This window comes from Eretmochelys imbricata, chromosome 2, assembly GCF_965152235.1.
Source record: "Eretmochelys imbricata isolate rEreImb1 chromosome 2, rEreImb1.hap1, whole genome shotgun sequence".
NCBI lineage: Eukaryota > Metazoa > Chordata > Testudines > Cheloniidae > Eretmochelys > Eretmochelys imbricata.
Window position 1 is genome coordinate 232,299,619 of NC_135573.1, and position 7,967 is coordinate 232,307,585.

General features: G+C 42.6%; 1 long non-coding RNA gene across 1 annotated transcript; it reads right to left on the minus strand.

Annotated features, from left to right (window-relative positions):
* Window positions 1–298: 298 nt before the first annotated feature.
* On the minus strand, window positions 299–4,204 carry LOC144259902 (uncharacterized). Its single transcript, XR_013344927.1, has 2 exons — window positions 4,102–4,204; window positions 299–1,228 (listed from the first exon to the last, which is right to left on the minus strand). It is a non-coding gene; the product is annotated as an uncharacterized LOC144259902 (long non-coding RNA).
* Window positions 4,205–7,967: the final 3,763 nt, after the last annotated feature.

Consider the following 7,967-nt stretch of genomic DNA (forward strand, 5'->3'; position numbering starts at 1 on the left):
TACAATTCAGGCTGACCTCTTCCTTCTTGAGCAAAGTAATGCACACACTGTTTCTTTAAATGTTTAGTTGTGAAATGCAACAGCAATTTATAGCAGTAGTTTTACTAATGCAGAGAATTCTTTTTCCTAAGGGCTCATGTGCATTTTCATACTCGGATTGCCACATTATTAGAGCATTTCTATTACTATTTAGTATTATTTTTAAGCACTGGACCAATCTTCAGGTACTGACAGCATTAAATACACCTTTTATTTTCACCACTTTTATGCAGAAATAAATCATTTAAATGAGAAATAACCTTGTTCACCAGTTTTAGATATATGTGCATATTGTGCTCATAGAGGATACAAACAGAAAACAGAGGATATCACGAACAGTCCAGTAACAGGGTCAAAGAACAGTATACTAGGGTCCTTCTGCTATTTTAAAGTCAACCAAATGTGACTTCAGTACTTAAAATTTGCCATAAATTCTAATATGTCAAACATAAGAATGCACAACCAAATTATCCAAATACCTGGGCCAATTAATTGCCAACTAACAGTAAAAAAAAATCATGACAATTTATCAAACATAATATCACAACTGAGTTATTTCCATGTAAACAAAGCAACAATGTATAGTTCTGTTCAGCATTTTTAAAGTTTTATTTTTCCATGTGGATGTATCACACACACCAGAAATGTCTGGAATTCAGTAAAATCACAAAATAACACAGCAGATGTTGATAATCTTGTTTTTTAAATACAGTTTTTAAGGGGATTTTTTGGACACATACTACATGCCATGTTGTCTACTGACCCACAATCAATATGCAGTGACCTTCTACCCTTTTTTTGCCCCTTGACCCATCCTGAATTCAATGCAGCCTTTATACATTTTCAAATCCTTGGATGTAAAGGGGATTTGGCAAAGCTTTGTTCTGAAAGGATCCTAAAATGTGCATTTTTAATTAGACAAAGGTAAAGCAACAAACATTGGGGAAGATGATTTCTTACATACAGGTGAGCAGTAGTAATTTCTGTATTCAAGAACTATATCAGAGAAAACATATTCTGCAAACTGAAAAGCAATTACAAACACAGGAGATCAGAAGGTTATGGATTGCACCAAATTAGCAATGTGGCACAAATCACTTTCATGACGTAAGGGATGGCCAGGCCACAATCTTCCAGCGCTCCTCATCTCCAAGGACTGTGGGGATTCTGGTGACCCGGGGAGAGGAGACTGGAGAGAGAGAGAGAGATTTAATCTGAAGCTACAGGCACATTCCCTTATCTCTCTTGCTATCAACCAGTTTAAAGGACACCATAATTATGATGGGGATAAAACAATGCCTGCTTATGTGTGCTGAATAAATAAAGAATGTTTACAGCTCTAGAATGTTTCAATTCCAATTAAACGCTATCAAAGAAAAGCCACTTCCCCTCAGCCAGCCCCTATTTACCTTGTTTGTTGCAATATTTTCCTATGAAATACAAACCTTCCAGAATGCCATTAAGGACAAGTTGGTGGTGAAAGAATAGACAGCACACACTCTCAGTCCCACAATTTATTTAGATCGCCTAAGCTTTTATTTGTTTATTTCGCAATGGCCAGCTGCTTGGAGATGCAGTGCTAAAAGGCGCTTAAGTGTCCAGCTCCACGCTCCAACCACAGGCAAAGGAATTGGGAGTAATTAATGCAGCGCCCATGGGCGATAGAAGAAGGGGGAGGGAGAGAGGAGAAGGGGGCCGGCTATAGTCTCCTGGTTCCGACCCCCGACCAGAACCCAGAGGAGCTTGGTCTCCAAGCAGTGCCGGTTTCCTCTGCACAGTGCATCTGGGACCCCTGGAAACAGGAGGCTGAAAATTTATCCCATTTACTGAGGCACAAGGATCATTTAAAATATTCATTGTATCAGGAAATCTCATCATAATCAGATTAAAATAAGGTTTGGGGGAGTGTTGCCTCTGAGTCTGTGTACTAAACACTGATTGGATTACAAAGAAATAAGAAAGCTGATTCATTTTGTATGTTAGAGTAATAGTACAATGAAAACCAATCATTTTGCCATGGGAGACACTTTTTGAAGCCATGATTTTCCATTATGTTTTAGAGAACACATTTCTCTCAGATACCATTGTAATTTAAACTTTATATCCCATATTTCAACATGATGTTCTTGTTTATTTTTAAAGCCCATGCCTTACAAATGCTATGGAATACAGTGCTGTAGATTGTAGTTTATCTCAATTTGCTTTTAAGCTAATTTAGTCTAAAAGATCAACACTGCTGAATTTAAACTTCTTAAATTAAATGTTCATGGGTGAAATATTTATTTATTTTTAATTGGAGCAGAATGTAGTGGAAAAGCCGAGTGTATTTACAGATTTTCTAGATAGTTGTAGGCCCTTTTCTTTTTGAAAGTTTAGACCTCCAATGCCTTCGATTCTACTGGCAGAATTAGGATGGACTGGAGGGTCCTGAACGTGACCATTCACTAAGGCGGGGGGCTACAGCTTGCAACAACGTGCTCGGCAACTTAATCTTACACTAAAAAAGGCAGAGAGCGAAAAATAATGGAATACAAACTCTCCTGATATTTGTAGTCACTCCTAAGGTGGATTGTGTATTTGAAGGCTGATGGGAACGTCTGGTTTTTGGAGCAAAAAGGAAAGAAGGTAAGCGTTTGTCCTTGTATCCGCCAGTTCGTGGAGGAACAATGAAAGAACAAAGGGAACCACTTCTCCATTCGAACTCTTTACAGTTTCTTCCTCCATTTCAAGCTTATTGTGAGGGGCTGAGGGTGGACTCGCTTAACTTTGCCTTTAGAAACTGTGTAGGAGGGTTTGGGTTTAAGAAATTATTAGAAAGTTGCACAGCAATGTAAATTAAAACATGTTTACTGGTAAAGATCCTCACAATAGCAGTAACAGCAGCCACGATTAAGCAGAAGTTGTTAATTTCATGGATCTAACCTCCCCAGATAGTCCCCCCAAACCAACAGCAATCAAAGTTTAGTTTGTATGAGCGTGGATGGGAACCTTTCTTAGGATTTCAGTGCTCCCCAAAGAGAGACTATAGTTTGTGGGACTTAAAAAAAAGCACGATTAAAAAGGTTTTAAAATGTGTTCCCAGTAATGATCTCGTGCTGATTAGCGAAGTAAGAAGGGAAACGGGTGAAAACAAAACGTTCGTAGAAATAAATCAAATAAATTGCTGCAAGGATAGAGGCAGTGGGGGTGGGGTTATATGCAAACAAATATCATTCGCATTTGGCTGAGCAGCAAAAGTCTTGCATTTTTGCCAGTCGGTGTTGCTAGCATACCCCTGCATAGGACATAATTGTGTTGAGCTGCTACACTGGGTGGGGTTGCGGTGGAGACAAACACCTTCCCTCCCCGCCCCGAAAGCAAAGCACGCGGATCAGACAGAGAAGACATAGCTCCAAAGTAGCAAAGAGATTTCCTAAGCAGCAGCCTCCGTTGCACTCTCTGCCCCTCTTGCAGCGGAGACACGCTTGGTGTTTATATTCCTGCTTTGCTGTATTGTCAGGGACAGCGGCATGGGAGGAGAGAGAGGAAAACAACCCCGACTTGTTGTTAAGCAAATTTAATGCATTGTTGGCAGCCTCTCCCCCTGGAAAAAAAAAAAAAGTTGGGGGTGTGATGTGCACGGAGCCCCCTGGAATGTGCGTCCACATAACAATGTGCAACGCTGCCAGCGCTACTGCTCCCTCCATTCACTACTTGGGCGCAGAGCGCGGGGTCTCCCGGCGGCTGACCTTTCACCTCCCCCCACCCCTTCCCCCTTCTCTCGGCGTTTCCTTCTGCCGCTCGGGCACTGTCTTACCCACAATTCCTCACGCCGGCCGCGCTCGTGCCGAGCTCGAGCCTGTCGTAATCGCCCCCCCTCCCCCCGCCATTGGGCTCTCCGGAAGTCACACACCCAGGACGGAGCCCAGCGCCCGGGCAGCAGCAGCCTGAACAGAGCCCGGGGCAGAGCCTCAGGAGCGCAGTGCTGCGTAGATCAGTTTGAAGAGGGCCCCTGTGGAGGCAGCAGGATTTGGGGGGGACTCCTGGCATGGCCCCAAGTAGTATATTAGTAGCATGTCAAACCTGGCGGAGGGATCCGATGAGGCAGACTACAGAAGCGGTGCGGGTGGGGGTGTGCTCGCATGAGTTTAAAGTGGACACGTGGAATTGGCACAATTTAAAGCAGCCCCATCATGGCCCCGAATAGTATGTTGGGAGCCTAGAAAACACGTGTTTCAATGACTGGGACGGCATGTAGAGGCAACAAGATTTGGGACAGCTTAAGTTTAACCCCTGCAGGGTAAAATAGCTCCAAGGAGTTTAAAGGAGTTATACATGTGCTTGGAACAGGAACTGGAGTATCTTCCCGCCCCGAATAGAGCCTCTCTAGGCTACAACGTAATGGGAGATGGAGGGCAGACTCTAGAGAGAGAGAGAGAGAAGATTATTCCAAAGAGTTTAAAGTCATTATACACATGAGGAGGGGGGCAAGATCAGGGACAGTCCCCCAAATAGCAGCTTTCTAGAAGACAACAGGAGGGAAAGAAGGCATCTTCCAGAGAAAAAAATAATTTAAAAACTGGGGGGGGGGGGCGCGGAAGAGATGATGGCGAAGGTTGTAGCAGAACTTGGACTGCTCCTGTGGTGAAATAATTGATGAACACAAAGTGGAGGGGAAGAAAGATTTTTTTTTCGCCCTTACTGAATATAGCAGAAAAGGAGTTTAGGCCGACTTCAGAGAGAGGGGAATTGTTCACATAGATTCAGAGGAATTAGATACTCGCATACGAGGAGAAATATAGCCAGGGAGGAAGAGTGGGGCTGTGTTGTTGCCTGTTGAATATTAATAGCAAACATGAATGTCTCAAATTTTAAAGTACCTTGTCTTGAGCGTTAAGGATATAGGTGCAGAATCAAATGTGTCATGAAGCAAATCACCCAAACATAAACATTTATCAGTTAAACCCTAATATATAATGAAGCCCCATCCGCCCTCATTTTTTGCACTAAATTTTGCCCCAAGTCCTGATCTCTTTCCATTATTTAATATTTTAACATGCGGGAGAGAAACATCTGATTTATTATAAGCAGATTTTAACTAACAAAACATAGGAGATAAAGGGGATTAAAACATGTTTAATTATAACCCCATACCCCAATACAAATCAGATTAAAAAGCAACATGTTTTATTACATTTCGGTAATAAACCTCTAAAATAATTAGTTTTGGTTAGGTACATTTTCCGATTAATGTGTGAAATGTTTGATCTATATACAAAGTTAAAGTGAGAAAGAAGATGATTATAACATAATTACATGGAATTAATCCCACCCCCAAAAGAGATCCTTAGATCTAGGTTGACTATTAAAATTTGAAGATTGGACATTAATAGTTTAACAGGAGCAGTGTTTAGTTGAGAGAAGAGTCATATCTGCAGCACTTAATGATTTTAACTGTGAGGAAGAAGTTATAGCAGAAAAGCTAGGGAGCTCGAGGTTCGCCAAGAGACTGCAGAGAGGAAAGGGCTGGTTCAATAAGGCTGTTTTGGGTGAGAGAGTCGATGGGCTTGGGCAAACTGGACTGAGCGAGTGGGGAAACCGAGATCAAAATGCTCCCGCGAAGACTGGGCTACCTCGTTTCAGGAGGGCTGCATCTGAGTGAATGAGTGGGGAGAGAGGGTTGTTGAGGCGAGCTGCAGCGCGTTTTACTGGAGCAGGCAGGCTGCAGTGAAAAAGTGAAATAACCAGATTTGGGAAGGCTACAGTGAATGCCTGTCAACTTTTCAGAAAGAAATTAAGGTGATATAGAACATCCAAATGGACGGTTTTGAAGAGGGTATGTCTCCTCTATTTCCCTTCTCCTTTGTATCCTTTCTCTTGATTCCCCCTTCCGCCCCCCCATTTTCCTCTTCGTCCTGCCAGTTTCTGCAGCGTGGAAGAGAGGATTTGGGGGTCAAGGAGAAGAACAACGCTGACCAGTCTGGTGTACAGCACTGTCCCCTGAAGGGGAGAAGGAAGCACTGCAGCATGTGGGTTAAATGCAGTGTTTCCTCCTCTCCTGCTGGCAGTGCTCATGCTATGTGAGAAAATAAGCAGAACTGAGGCCAGCTGGGGGAAGGTCAGTGGTAACAAATGGAGTTGGCAGGAGCCTTGCAGCTCAGCATAATTGGAACCCTGAACCCAGGCTAGGATCTGGAGAACAGTTGGCTACAGGCCAGCTAAATAATCTCCCACTCTTCTTTTAAAACACTTTATATTGAGGGTGAGCAGCTGATATAGAGCAACTCAGTGGGTGTCCTCAACAAAAGGAGGGTGAACTGTTAGGCTTGTGCGTTGGTCAAGAGGGCAAGCAGGGCGAGCAAGTCAGCTTAACAGTCAGAGAGAGTGGGGTGGGCTCATGGAGGCAGCATTGATGGCTATCATGGAGAGATTGACTAGCAAGACGCTGCACCCCGGGAGTGGGGCGGGCTCCTGAAGAGAGCAGTTAGTGAGGAAGAAAAGGGGCTGCAGTGAGCGAGTGGGGCAGGCTACAACCGTTGAGGCAGGAAATGCGAGCAGGCGGGTTTGGGGAAGGTTGCTGCAGTGAGCGCGCGGGGGTAGGCGGCCTGGAGACGGTGCAGTGAATGAGTGACTCGGACGGATGGGTTTGAGAGGCTGCAGTGAGCGAGAGGAAGTGTAATTTGGGCTCCTTTTCCTCCAGCCGCTCCCATTGTTCACAGGCCGCCTTCTTCGCGCTGTTTTCAGCTGGCTGGGCTTGTCCTGCCAGAGCGAGGGAAGGAGACGAGCTCCCGCTGCACAGCATTATATGTTAGCTCCAAACACAGTTGGGTTATGGCGCAAATTTGTATTATATCCTTCACAGCAACTCAGGGGTTTCCAACAAGACAACTGGTAGAGAGGATTATTTAAAAGTGCTATTCGCTCAGAGATGCTCCAGTGAGGCTGTAACTTACATGGTAGACAAAAGGTAAAAACTCCACCATAAGGCTGGATTTATACATAGAAGAACGTTTGTGAGTGGATTTTAGAACAGGACTTCCTAGAGAAACTGGGAAAAAAGCAACTTTCAGAAGCACGGGGTTTGGAATAACAAATACAGTCAAATAGAATTTTGAAAAGAACACGTTTGAATGTTTTATGTATAAAAACGAGGATTAATCTTATTTTGCATTTAATATAAACACAGTGAAACCAGCGATTTCTTCAAATACTAGCTGCGGGCTTGTTCAGTTAAAAAAAATAAAAATTAGTGCTTTTCATGAAAAGTATTCTTTGCTTTAATGATTTTCAAAAACTTGTTTAGAAATAAATGATTTCAGCCCTCCATTCAGACCAGAGCTTTTCACTCTACATTACATCAAAACAGTAACTAACTTGATATGAAAGAAAATTTCCAACAAGTGCCGTATTCTTTAAAGCAAAAATAATCTTTGCTCATTTCGCTTTAGTGAGGAAAATTAAGCCGTGTGGGGATCTCATATATTTATTAGGAGGGAGGATAATTTCTGGAGAAATCCTCAAGTAGTTTTGCACAAATTCCTTCTACAAAAAAAGAGCGATTGGTTTCAGTAAATTGTTTCACTGGGCTTGAAATTTTATTTTAGCAAATTAGAATTGACGTCTTATTCCGTATTGCATTTACACACCACCACGAAACTAACATTTGAGAAAAGTTTTTAACTACAAGACGACGAAGTTAACAGATGTTTATAAATAGGAATTATTGTCAGCTAGATGCTAACAACTGACTTTTCTCCCCTGCTTGGAAATGTAGGCGTTTAACTTTGCAGTCGCGTTTAAGTTGTTTAAAAGTATACCCAGAACTTGTTTTTGTTGTTCGTTTCCCTTCACTCTTTGTAAACTTGCAGTCTCTTGTGGGACTCAATCGTTTAATAAAGAACAATTATATTTAGATGGTAGAAGTCTTAAAGATCATTTGAAGGTTTAAG